At 40.1% G+C, this 13,856-nt stretch overlaps 1 protein-coding gene across 2 annotated transcripts in view; it reads right to left on the bottom strand.

The window, feature by feature from the left end:
- pvalb6 (parvalbumin 6) overlaps positions 1-13,856 on the bottom strand; it is a 51,272-nt gene that overhangs the window by 11,344 nt on the left and 26,072 nt on the right. Inside the window, exon 1 of one of the 2 annotated variants that reach the window (XM_005468346.4) lies at positions 315-483. The exons of the other annotated variant lie outside the window; for it this stretch is intronic. The gene's annotated coding sequence lies outside the window, so the exon portion shown is untranslated. Of the gene's footprint in view, positions 1-314; positions 484-13,856 lie in introns of those variants that run through there. 2 annotated transcript variants of the gene reach the window in all.

The following is a 13,856-nucleotide window of genomic DNA, read 5'->3' as shown; positions in this document are numbered from 1 at the left end:
CGTTACTATCAGAAAGTGATTACTTTGTTGATATACTGTCGCTCTATCTAAATCTAATCAGACTCTATGGAGACAGTGAAAGAAGGCAAATTGCTTTTCCTGTTTAGTTTCATCTATCACTGCATTTTGATTAGAAAGCAAAGCCAGCTGTAAGCGTTCATCAGCCCTGCGAGGAAGGTAACTGAAAATCACTGTCAAGTGTGATCTGCTGCAGGTTACACTTAAAGCACTGGCCTTTGTTGTTTCATCTCTCATTTATCGCTGTCTTTTTCTTTCAGGCAAACCTTTTGTCTCTCCCTCATTCTTCCTCTTACCTTGTTGCTGGTGGACGGGTTTGAGGTGGGAAGAGGGGCGAGATGGGTTCAGGAGGGATGTCCAGTCAAAGATCAGAGGCTCTGCTCTTTCAGTTTTATACGTGTCCTCTCCAACTATTTTAGGATGAAAAATGGGCTCCGGGTTCAGTGTGGGGGCAGCGATGTTAGCCCGCTAGGTTGGGCTGTATCGCTTTCCTGACTGGACCCGTGCTAATCAAACATTACTATTAATAATCTTTAGTCAATCTCCACCCCTCGTTCCAGCCAGATTTCTTTTCTTATGCTCACCCTTTCTCACCCCTCCCTCACTCTAGCTCTCCCTCCTTCCAGCCATTCGATTTCTCCACCTAATTTTCTCACACCTCCCACCCGAGGGACCTTGCTCTGTCCTCTAATCCGTCTCTGATCCTATCACTCACTCCTCTACTTCTCTTTGCCTCTCTCTCTCTCTCTCTCTCTCTCTCCATTCTCTTAAACTTTTAATTTTCACTTTTAATTCTCCTCTACGAATTCCTCCTTTAAGGCATTCCACATCATCAGTGACAAATTACAAGGCCCTGCTCTCTATCACTGTTGTTTTCTATCTCTTTCTAATTTAAACTGTTATAAAGTTGGCATACAAAATCGTCTTTAGGGTATTTCTTATGATGCTTTGTCTAATAATTGTTTTTTAGTTAGTATTAATGCTCAGGATTTCCTGTATTGTTATAATTTGTTGTTTAAACCTGTGGTGGCAAAACATTTTTGATTTCTGTTTATATCCGATGGGAAATTTGTTATGTGGCTAGCTGGCTAATTAAGCTAACATTAGCCCATTGAGTTGGCTTATGCTAACATAAGCCCATGAGGTAGGTGCAAACAGGATACTTAACAGTACTAGTTTGGTTATCTAGAATATATAATTGAAAAAAAAAGAAAAATATATTTCCATGAAGGGTATATTGGGCCCAAAGCAAACATTCCTAAATCCAGTGTAAAAAGAGGGTACATGAGAGAAGATTTCAGACATGACAAAGCGGTTGCTCAAAAAAATGGTAAATGGCCTGTATTTGTATAGCGCTTTACTAGTCCCGCCTAGGGACCCCAAAATGCTTTACACATCCAGTCATTCACACACTGGTGGAGGCAAGCTACAGTTGTAGCCCCAGCTGCCCTGGGGCAGGCTGACAGAAGCAAGGCTACCATATCGCGCCATCGGCCCTTCTGGCCAACACCAGTAGGCGGTAGGTGAAGTGCCTTGCCCAAGGACACAACGACCGAGACTGTCCGAGCCGGGGCTCGAACCGGCAACCTTCCAATTACAAGGCGAACTCCCAACTCTTGAGCCACGATCGCCCCCACTCTTGGTACAGTTAACTCTGTGTGGCCTACATTGCTTTGGCTTATGTGTGATTTATACTTCTCCGTTGAATCGATGTAGCCCCTACAATGTTTCCAGCATTTATACCAATACTGGGGTGTTGCTTTGCAGCTTTGCTGCCAAAACAGTAGTTCACAGTGAACACTAGTTCATCCATTCTCTTTCGATTGATTTGAAAAATCGAATCAGAAGAACAAGTGGCCAGGAACTGACAGAAGCCAACAATATGTTTACAATTGGTAAATCAAAGCTAGCTAGGGTTTCAGAAGGGTTTGCGATTGCTATATACCTATAATGTAGATTTAATGCAGAGGCATGAATCTCACTTTTAGAAGAAACTGAAAGTTTGAAAGACTTGCTGTGGCTTACCCAGGCTGCTGATTCATACCTCGTTACTTCCTTTCTAAGGGAGGGGCTTTGTGAATCGTTAATTGTTAGGTTTTTTAAAATCAGTTTTCTGAAGTTAAGACGTGATCTAAGGAAAAGAAAATTGAACAGTATTCTGAAGAAAATTTGCAGTGAAGTACACCTGCACAGTGAACAGTGCAAGAGGACCAGGCTGCCGTTGATCACTCAGGCAGTGGCAGGCTATACATCTCCGGCCCAGCAGAGCACACCCAGTGCAGGAATTGTCCCTGAGGCTTACTTATAGATGTGAAGTACTTATAGCTGTGGAAACAGCTGTTTCCACTAAAGAATCGCTCACAGTGACCTTTAGAAAGACAGTCCAAGGCTTAGGCACTACTGTCTGTAAGAGCCGTAAACAGGTCTTATGTGTGTTTGGGACTCGTGCATGCATTGTGAATGCTGAGTGCAGGAGTGTGAGTGAGACATTAAAAACAGGGGCGTGTATTCTCTGTGGAGCGACTGTGGACAACAGGTACTATCATCCCAGTTACTCCAAAGATATTGTATTTATGAGACTGCTATCAATTTCATGCTGGGTATTTATTTAAGACAGAATAGTGTTTAAACAGGCAGAGCTCAGTAATCTAGTCACAGTTACTTGTAGGGTGGCAAAAAGCAATGATATGAAATGGAAGGTACTGACAAATTCTTATTATGTTCAGGTTTGGATCTGACGTGAGAACTCAAAACTAAAAATAACCTTCTTTTTTATTTCCTCTGCCCCTGTCTTCTCTGCTGTGTATTCTTCTTTTCTCCCCTCCATCTTTATCTAATTTTTTTGCAACCTTGTGACAGGAATGTCTATCCCTCCTTCCATCCATTACTTTTTTTTTGCTAGTACACTCTTTTTAAGTTATCACTTTGTCCAGCCAAAGTGCCGCAGAGGGAGTTACCTTGATTCCCTCATTGCCTGGGTGCTTCTCGCTGTTGCCTGCCAAGAGGAGTCAGCAGGGTGACAGGACGAAGGAGGGAAGAAGAGAGAGAGAGGTGATGGAGTAGTGACAACTGAAGCCAGGAGGGAGATAAAGTTGGGTGATGAAAGTGCAGAAATTAAAATAGTAATGACAAAGGAGAGATTTAAAGAGGAATGCAAAGAGAGCATTCTCTCTAGTGAAGGAGTGGAGGGCTAGAAGGTTGACAGTAGATGACGCAAAGGAATTTCGATGTAAGGCGGTATACAGAGGGGTTGAATGTTGTGGAAGCAAAAGGATTGAATGTGAGGAAGGATCAATCCCAGAGTTTGCCTTGTGTGTTTGGGTTTATCTCAAACCCCAAAGACCGCAGGACTCCAGGTCCATCATTGGCTCACATTTAGAGACAAAACACAAATCTTTGGGAGTTTTTCTTTTGTCCCATTACCATGGCAGCACAGACTCCACCCTCCTGAACAGCATCTGAATGTTGCTTCCAGTCGCCCTGCTGCTACAAATGATTGGTTTGCCGCTGCACCGTTTTCATTAAAAAAGATTTTTGGCTCGTGTTTACTTATGGGACTCCTATTTGTCAATGTTTGTTTGAGATTGCTCCAAATGGATTTGGATATGTTGTTGTGCACAGAATGGCACATTAAGGTGGAAAATTACAACCTACCTCTCTGATTCATTGACAGTGTTGTGCTATTAGCCACTGGGGCTTTGGCAGCAGTCATGCAGACCGGATCTACTCTTAATCATGCAAACTTGTTTGGCTCATTATTGGACTCTCCTGAGTTTATCTGGCTTTGTTAGTCAAATCATGATCAAATATTTGTATAAGTTATTTGCATTAAAAAAAATGCTCATTATTGAGTTGGGATTTAAGTCTTGCGACTGTGACTACTAATTTCCTCTCAGTTTATTTCTGTGCCCTCCTTTTTAAAAGGATTCTGAGCAAAACATGATTACTTATCACATCAGAACAAAGGGAGGTTATTCTTGGGATCAACTAAGGTGATAAAGTCTAAGGTAGAATTCCAAGGAGGAAAAGAAAAAGAAATGCTAATAAGAGAAGTTGGGTTGAGTGAGATTCCTTTGAGCGGGAATCCAGGTAAGCCAGCATAATGCAGTCACAATGTGAACCTAGTAAGTACAAAGAGAGACGGAAAAAGGAAGTTTGCTCCAAACTATCTGCTTCCCTGCATATTTTAAATGTATGTACTGCAAAAGAAAAGGGTTGACCTCTTTCTCTCTTGTCTTCATATTCTTCTGGAGGAGGTAGGTGTCATTATGTCAGCGTCTTTGTGAAAATCTACACTCAAGAGATGCCTTTGTAAATGGAAACATGCAGGGATTGCAGCAAACAACTGGTTACACTCCAGAACAAGAATCTTAATTCTTTGGGTACATCAAACCAAGATGCACTTTTACCAGAATGATGGGAAGAGAAAAGCCTGGAGAAGAGAAATAAATCATGACCCACAAGCATACCCCGACATCTGGAGCAATGTCATGGCATGGGGATCTATGGCTGCCAGTGGAACCGGGTCACTGGTGTTTAGTGATGATTTGACTGCTAATAGAAGCAAAACTGATGGGACAGAGCCTCACGGTGCAAAAGGATAATGACCCAAAGCAAAAGCAACCCAAGAGTTTCCTATTTTGATGCCTAGGCTGTCACTGATTGCAAAGGATATTTGTGATGTTATGATTATGATATTTATGTTAGTTTGTCCAATCATGTTTGAAGCTCTAAAAAGAAGAACTGTGTATGAAAATAGCTGTTTAGCTTCCTAAACAGTTAATACAATACTTTTGTTAAGTCTCTTGAATTAAAAGCCTTTGAGTCACATTTTGATTTTTCTTTTAAATCCACTCTTCATATATGGATGCAAAATTACCCTAAAACATGACACATGACCTTATGCACACTAAACTCAAATGCTTTGACATCCCAGACGTTATCCTATCTTGGTGTCATCTGATGAATATCGTCTTTGTGGATGATGCTAGTCTCATAACATGCTACTGTCTCACTCTGCAGATGATATCAGTGTCAACTTCTTTTTCCAGTCCATGACACAGAGGTCTAAGAATGGGTCTTGGTATGCCTGTCTGAAATATCCTTCAGTCCTATATAACCTTGTGATTCTTTTGGAAATCCCCACCCCCTCTGATTCTCTTTCTTCCTCCACTAACAAAACCAATGTGAAAAATATGTCATCTCCATTTAATGAAAATATATATATGTTGGGTTGTCACCGTGCAGTAACATTTAATATGGCATAAGTTTAAAAATGAGCTCAGCATTTATACAAGTCATCTCTGAGATCCAAAAGCTCCGGCTTCAGATTGCACTGAAAATTCAATTTCGGAGAGACAAAGAGAGGAGATATGCAGATACTGCTATTGCTACAAATTTTGCTGAGAGCGGCAGCCAATCCAAAGAAAGTGGCTGTCATTTGGAAAAGCGGCCAAAGATGGGGGAGCTTAAACAGCTTGTTTCAAGCAGTGGATGAATTGGAGGGTCACATCATTGCCTACCACAAAACAAATAAGGATTACATTGAATTATGAATCATGCAAAGCTACTACTGTGGCTGGAAGGGAATACAATAAGCCCCCTTTGAGATTTTTATGTGCTACTTGTATGCAAATCAAATCCAGGCCTCTTTTGAGGATACTTCTCTGTGCAAAAATCTGATGTGAGGAAATGAAATGTTTTACTTTAGAATGTCAATAAATGACATCAGCGACTGAAAGGAAGAAAAAATTCATTTTTATTAAAAGAATTAAGAAATAAATATGCAAATCAAGTACTCTTGTATTCCTTGACAGAGGCACACTTTTTTTAAATGTAACACCCCCCACACACACGCACACATATAACCTTTAAGAGTGTTTGCGAAAGTGACAGTTGGAGAGAAAAGCCATCATCTTTGTCCTCCGTGTGCACTGTCATTTTACTGTGCCGCAGCAGTGCTTCCATCCATCTCGCTCTCACATCGAAATGCAGAAAGAAAAGTAAAGTACACAGAGTTGTGAGACAAATTTGATAGATTGACGGGAAAAGTGGCAGAGAATCTGACAATAGGAGAAAAAGGGAAAAGATGTGCAATAGACAGACAGAATAATCCACCTGCTTAATCACTGTATTAATCTTCTTTCAGCTTAATTATCAAAGCAAGCAGACGTCCCCGCTTAAACTGTAAAACTGCATCCCGTAAACCTAGAAGGTTTCTGCAAATTTATAGATGTAAAGGACCACTCCTCGCTGCAGGGCCTGAAGATATTGGACAAAGATACCCAGAGACTTGGAAGTGTGAACGAATGATTGACCTGTCTCTACACACAAAGAGGATGATGTACCGATAGAGAAGACAGGTTGATGGAAGGGAAAAAAAGACAAGACAAAAAGCTACATCGAAGAAAAGAGGATTTTGCTAGAAGCGATTTAGGGTGGAAGATGTATGAGTGTGGCTGTCAGATATCCATCTGTGCGTCTATCTTTTGGTGTGGAGAGTTGAGAAAATAAACTTTCTCACATCAAGCCACTGTTGAACTATCCATGAGGTGACAGTGTTGTCATCAGCTGTGCCTTCATCCCTTTTATTTTTCATGTGGCCACGGTGAACATGGTAATTTTGTTGAAACAGTTGTCATGCTGACTTAACAAGATGAGGATGAAAACCCTTCAGCTGATTTTCAGAGATTCACCATCTTTCTTGTTAAAGGAAGTGATTTTATCTGGTGACACTGGCGCACACCCATCAGAGCAAGCTGGAGTAAGATTATCATCCCATAGACTTAAAAAACCTACGAATCGAGTTATGAGCTTAACAAGTTACTGTGATGCAAATAAGAATTTGTCTGGTGGATATGGTGGAAAATTAGTTTGAATTGTTAATGTCAGCATCCATGATCAAAATGACAATGCCTAAAATCATTAAGATGTTTTATTTGGTTGAAAGCGCGGAGATGACAGATTGTCCAAAAAATGTTATGGCAATCCTTTTTCTCTTCCACTGTGTGTCTTCTGTCCTGTCTCCCTCCCCTCACCCCCAACTGGTCACAGCAGATGGCTGCCACTCCCTGCGCCTGGTTCTGCCGGAGGTTTCTTCCTGTTAAAAGGGAGTTTTTCCTCCCCACGGTCACCAGGGTTTTCTCTGTATTATTGTAGGGTCTTTACCTTACAATAAAAAGCACAATGAGGCATCTGTTGTTGGAATTTGGTACTATATAAATAACACTGAATTGAAATGAACTGAATTTTTTGGCTGATATATCCTGATCTGTATCAAAGTGGATCAGACCAACATTGCGAGGTCAAGGTTTGAAAATTTCAGAACAATTGATTCTAATATAGTCTGAAAAAAAGCAGAACTTCCAAGAACTGGTCTGATGATCTGGAGTTCATTAATTACCGTCTGTTACAAGGTGTTGGTGGGTTCTGGTCTGTCCCAAAGGGTAAGATTGGCCCCTCAGCTAAATTTTACTTGCATACCTTTACATCTTGAAGTAAAATGAAGACATACAATTTGGTAATGAAAAAGTAAAACATTCAGCTCACCAATAAGTTAATGCACTAAAGACCAAGCTCATGCTAATTATTCATTTGACAGTAGCTTGTTAGGAGACCTGGGTGGTTGATTATTTTCATTATTATTGAACTTTGATTTTGATATTATTTATCATTTCTACTCTTTTGGTTTATTTGTTATTGTTCTCTGTCTTATGGTTTATGTCTCTGTGCTCTATAGTTGCCGTCTCCCCTATCAGCTGTGTCCCCCCTTGTCAAGTCTGCGTCTCTGTGTTATCTTTCCTGTTTTACTTTGAAAGTCTGTGTCTCATGTTAATGTATCTGGTTTTGCTTCCTTTGTCTCGTTAGTCCTGATTTGTCCAAGCTGTGTTTCCCTCCTGTCTCTCATTCACTGATTGCTCCCTCTGTGTATTTAAGCCCTGTGTTTTCATCTGACCGTGTCGCAATCTACCATCATCCTAGCTGTGTGGTCTGTCCAGCTGCCTGCCAGTTAGTTATCTGTGTTCTCTGTTTGTTTAGTTTTCTGTTCTGCCTTGCCATTCAGCAATAAAGCTGAGTTTGAGTTCACGCTCGCCTCCAAATGTCTGCACTTTGTGTCCTCCATACCACCACTCCTACCTGCACACAGCCTTTACCTGACATAGCTTAGTGCATCTGTAGCAATAGGTTGATCGTCGACACTGATTTTCCCTGACACACGGGGTTATGGAAGTTATGGAACTTCTCCTTTCTCTTATATGTGTTTAGAAGTAAAAAGATGTCACATATCAGCTCATGAGGCTAACTTTTAAAGAATGATCTCGCTTGAAAATGACAAAACAAAATGTTTTCAGTTTATTCTGCAGTCACAGTCGGTGACCCTTACCCATCCAGGAGTGTGATTAGTTCTTTAATCCACTTCAGAAAATGTGTCTCCTGTTTTGTATACTATAACTATAATTTTTCTTTGAGTGCACTATGAGTGTATGGGTTCAATTATGCACACTGGTTCACATTGTGGTTTAAAAGAGTTTGTTATAGCCTATAAAGGTGGGAGTTTTGACAAAGGTTTAGATTGCCTGCCTTGTTTGTTTAAGCTTCAGTTCCTTTTTATGAGTTTATTATTTTCTTGTGTGCTTAGTTGCCTCAACAGGTCTGTATTTGTTCTCCGGTGCTCCCTTGGATGTTTTGTGTTTGATAAGTGTCATTTCTGTTTTACTGTAACAGTTAGTCTTGTGTCCTGTTAGTTTTACTTCCTCAGTCCCATTTTTCTCTTGTCCATTGTCAAATTGTCTGTTGTTGCTTCACCATGCAAGCTCTTATGTTTGGGGATTTTTGCTGGTTTCACATTACTGGACTATGTTGATTATGGAGTTTGTTTTTGGTCTGAATAAAGGGCTCGCTCTCCATCGCTTAAGTCTGGCTCTTGTGTCTTGAATTTGGGTCCACAGCTCCACAGGTCAATGACACCATTGGCTAATCTGCTGATTCATGCAAATGGCCAACAGCATTGCCAGCATATATGCTTTTGCACGATGCATTACATGTTAATCTCCACGTGTTCACATCCCAGTATTTTATATGTGGTGTCGACCATGATAGAGAAACATTACTTTCTGAAGGAGTTTTATGAGGTTAGCAATAACTGTTTTTCCATGCATTATTAAACAATTAGGCATATAAACAAAACCATTGTGATATATAAACTTGGCATATGATTGTATCTAGGAATGGTGACGAGCTACAGTGCAGGGTGTTGCAGAGAGATGGGGTGATGTGTTTGATTCACACAATATTTGTGCCAGCCTTGGCCAGATGAATGGTGTGAACTCAGACAACAGGTGTCTGGGAATAGTTGAGAGTGACTTCAGAAGCAATATAAGTTCCAGCAACCAGATATGACAGGCTGTAGATATTGAGAGAGAGAGGAGAGTGAGAAAGGGGGAAAAAACCTCACTTTTTTATGTTTTCTTTCTTTCTTTCTTTCTTTTTTTTACTGTTTTCAAAAAGTTACATTTCCTCATTTAAAAAAAGTCCAAGTGTGAGAGCTGGAGTTTGTATAATCAGAAAAAGGGATCTTGATAAAGAAAGGAATGAGAAAGAGGAAGTATATCTAACATGAAATGTCAGAGGACACATTGCTGCTACAGAAAAGTACTGGAAATGGGGAAGTAGAGAGATTTAGGGGAAAAGCAAGCTAAACATCTTAAACTGATGTCTACCTGGAACTAAATGAGAGCTGAGAGAGCGTGTTTGTGGCCACTGGTGTCCCTGAAGGAGGTTTACAGTTTTTGCCAAGCACGATTTGAATGTAGCGCCAAGTAACCTGATCTCTGGCAAAATCACAGTGAACTAATTTTACCTTCAGCAGTTGGTTTACATTCAGTGAAGTTATTTAAATTAATTTCTTCTTTAAATGGAAGCGAGTGATACTGAGAGATGAAAAAAGCTTGAAGAGAGTTCACAAGGGAATGTTATCTCATTCTGATGGTGATATAAGTGATCTGTGAGTAAATCCATAAACATTCCCATCATATAACACCTCTCCTGCAGCTCTCTAAAGACAAAGCATGAAAATGGATGAGAGTTAGGATTTTACATCTTGACTAGTGTCTGATTGTTGTGAGATTTTTTACATTCACAGTCCCCAGAGGGATGTATCTGTCAACTCAAAGCATTGCAGAGTTAAATGTTTTGCTGATATATGGAAATATTTAAAAGATGAGTGTTTCGCCCCCCAAAAAACCTTTTTCTTTTTTTGTCTTGTTTTCTTCTTCTGAGCTGTGCCTGTGAGTCACCAAATTGAACTTTATTTTATCTCAACAATTCTTTTTTTATGATGGCCCTGAGGGATTCGAATGCACTGCAATCTAAGAAAACACCAGCAAACAGAAAAAGATTGCGAAAGCACACACAAACCAAAGTAGGAAGCTGAATAAAACATAATGGAAATTTCACAAATATCTCACAAAAAGCAAGAAATGCATTTTTTAAATGGCTTAAAAAAAAAGTGGAGGATTCATCAGTGTCGTGAAAGAGAAAAAGATGCAAGATAAAGTGTGTTTTAATCGCATAATGCACAACCTGTTCCAGTGTTGTGCAGGATCAACATTGCGACTCACGAGTCCTGATGTTTGGACGTTCACTTTGCATTAGCCAAGAAGTTAGCTAAGAAGTAAGCTAACTTGCTAATATGTATAAATTAATAAAGACAACACTTGAAACACTTACCAGCTTTTTACAGAGGACAGTTTCATATAAACAAATGGATTTGGTTTTTCTTTTTCCTCCATATTCCAACGCATTGACATCCCAACAACACAAATGTTGATCCTGGACCAATATTATTATGATGATGCAGGACACGGGGATGCTGTGGTAACCATGCTGGTTCACTGTGTCTTCAACTTTGAATAAATCTCCAACAGGGTCACCAGCAAGCCCCCGCTCACACCATAACACCTCCTCCTCCATGTTTCAAGGTGGGAACCATGCATGTAGAGACCATCCGTTCACCTTTTCTGCGTCGCACAAAGACATGGCGGGTGGAATCAGAGATCTCAAATTTGGACTCATCAGACCAAAGCACAGATTTGATTGGTCTAATGTACATTTCTTGTGTTTGTTGGTCCCCAAAAATCTCTTCTGTTTGTTGCTTTTCCCTGGTCCAAACCCCATTAAGAAGGCAAGAAATTTCACAAATGAACCCTGACGAGTCCCACCTGTGAAGTGAAAACCATTTCAGGTGACTACATCAGGAAGCTGAGAGAAGGCCAAGGGTTTGCAGCGCTGGCAACAAAGCAAAAGAATCTAAAATATAAAACATATTTAGAATTATTCATCATTTTTTTCTTTCTACATAATTCCAGAGACCTTGCTTCATATATTTGATGTCTTCAGTTTGTATCTACGACGTAGATAGTAGTAAAAATAAAGAAAACACATTAAATGAGAATGTGTTCAAACTTTTGACTGGTAGTTCACATGTTTGCTATTAGCCTTTAACAGTCACTTCGGCAATACTTGGTGTTGTTTGTACGTTTTTGCAGCATTTTTCAATTTTGCTGGTGTTTTCTTAAGTTGCAGCGTGTTTGACCTCTCGGTACTTTGTTCACCTAAGACATTTTAAACTTTAGATTTCTGTAAGTGGTAAATAGTTCAAGTGTTATCTAGACTTGAGGAAAGCTCAGTAACAAATAGGTTATGTATAACACAGTGTTACAACAGAAGTACACACCAAACACAGGTCGCCAATCCATCACAGGGCCTAAAAATGGCATCATCATTTATCTTTAGAATATGTTGTGCCCAACCCAAACCCAGATAAATGGGTTTTGATCAAAAAGTTGATCAGACAATGGAGGTACTGGGAAGATTTGTTGAAGTTAAGTTAAGAGGAGAGGTGAAAAAGAGAGTGCAGGCAGGGTGGAGCGGGTGGAGACGAGTGTCAGGGCTGATTTGTGACAGAAGGACAGCAACAACAGTGAAAAAGAAAGTTTACAAGATAGTAGTGAGACCTGCTGGGATATCATGTTTTGATTTAGAGACAGTGCTGCTGACAAAAAAAATGTCTGGCAGAGCTGGAGATGTTAAAATTTTCATTGGGAGTGACCAGAATGGACAAGATTAGATAAGAACAAATCAGAGGGACAAGCTCAGGTTGGGCAGTTTGGAGAGGCAAGGCTGAGATGGTTTGGACATGTGCAGAGAGTTAGTGGATATAGTGGAGAAAAGATGTTGAGTGTCGAGCTGCCAGTCAGCAGGAAATGAAGAAAGACCTCAGAGAAGATGTAGTAATTGTGTAGTGATCATAGATATAGCAAAGGAGGACTTGCAGGGGGATGGTGTGACAGAAAAGGATGCTGGGATAGGGTGGAGGCAGCCAAGCAAAGAAGAAGACAAAGGGAAGTGTGATGTGTCCCATTCACCTTTATAAAATTATGTCATTAATAAACTAAAGGAATGGTTTTCTTTATAAATAATATGAATAACAGTAATATATGTGAGAATATATTTTATATGAAAATGCACATAAAATCCAAAAATACACACATTATAAATCTAAAGTCACAGCTAGCCTGTGTGTATATACTCACCTGTGGGTTGCAGTATCTATCATTTTGGCACAACTGAACATTTTGTGCTACAGGTAAAACTCTTTTATTCCTACAAATTAGACAACCGGCTAATCTTTAAAGGAAAGAAAGCTGAAATAGCTGATAAAGGGGATGAAATTACTGAGAAAACTGCTTCACAAACACACATGCATGCATCAGTGCACTCCCATTCAGCATATTTGCTCAGTACCAGTTGCAAACTTTGCAAACACAACCTATATGCCAGCAGACACTCGTGTATATATATGCAATTATGCTCGTATATGGTATACCTAGACATTTACTGCACACGCGCATATTTTTATGTGCATTTTAAAGACTCCAGTATTTGACCTTGAGGTTCAGTATGAATTAGAAAATGCATTTCTTACAGTAGGTGTGGGGTAGGAGCAAATCACTAGTGTCAGGCAGTAAAGGCATCAAGGGAAATCTCTGAAGATTACTCAGCCTTAAATCCTCTAAAGCTTTAAATTACATCAGTGGAAATCTGCAGGTTATGATAGTGACCAACAAATATGCGCTTGTCAGACACAGCCTTATGTTTGTGCATTCCTTTTGTTAATCTATGGGCATGCTTGGCGTCTGCGCCTGCTAAACACTGCACATTACAACGACATTAAAGCGATAACAAGGCCACGTTTGCAAAGAAAACAGCACCTGCTCTGCAGTCTCATCCTGCAGATATCTTGCTTTATTTGCTTTTTATGGCCAGTATAAGTTCAAGAATCCGTCTTAAGTGAATGGTCTATTAACACACATTATGCTAGGTGGATAACAGCTTGCTGTGCGCTGAAAGCCAGCCACACTGCAGTCAAACACTTATTTCAGTCAAGGACTCTCCTGGGTGAGATGTTCTTCAGAGCAATGCTCTGCAAGGCAGAAAAGAGGGCGCGCTATCATTATATCATCAATCAGTTAAATGTTAAAGTGACGGTGCATCAAAAAGGTAGTGCACGTGCGTGTGCATGCATGAGACTATAGCTTTAGTTCAGTTGTGAGCCGCTGTCCTTAGTCTTTGCACGTTCATTAGTACGTGTATGTTCCTGTGCATTTACAGTTACAAGCTGCAAACATGGTGGCTATGAGTGGTGTTCTTTCTTTAAAGCCTCTTTCATATATTGAAGGACATCTGCAGCAAACTAGAACAGCCAACAAACTATGTTCACCAAGACCATCACTCGTCACTCTCTGAGAGAGTTTCAACCAAATGACTGCATTAGTACT

Source organism: Oreochromis niloticus, linkage group LG4 (assembly GCF_001858045.2).
Source record: "Oreochromis niloticus isolate F11D_XX linkage group LG4, O_niloticus_UMD_NMBU, whole genome shotgun sequence".
Classification (NCBI taxonomy): domain Eukaryota; kingdom Metazoa; phylum Chordata; class Actinopteri; order Cichliformes; family Cichlidae; genus Oreochromis; species Oreochromis niloticus.
The sequence above is the reverse complement of the archived record's forward strand: the minus strand, read 5'-3'. Positions and strand labels throughout refer to the sequence as shown.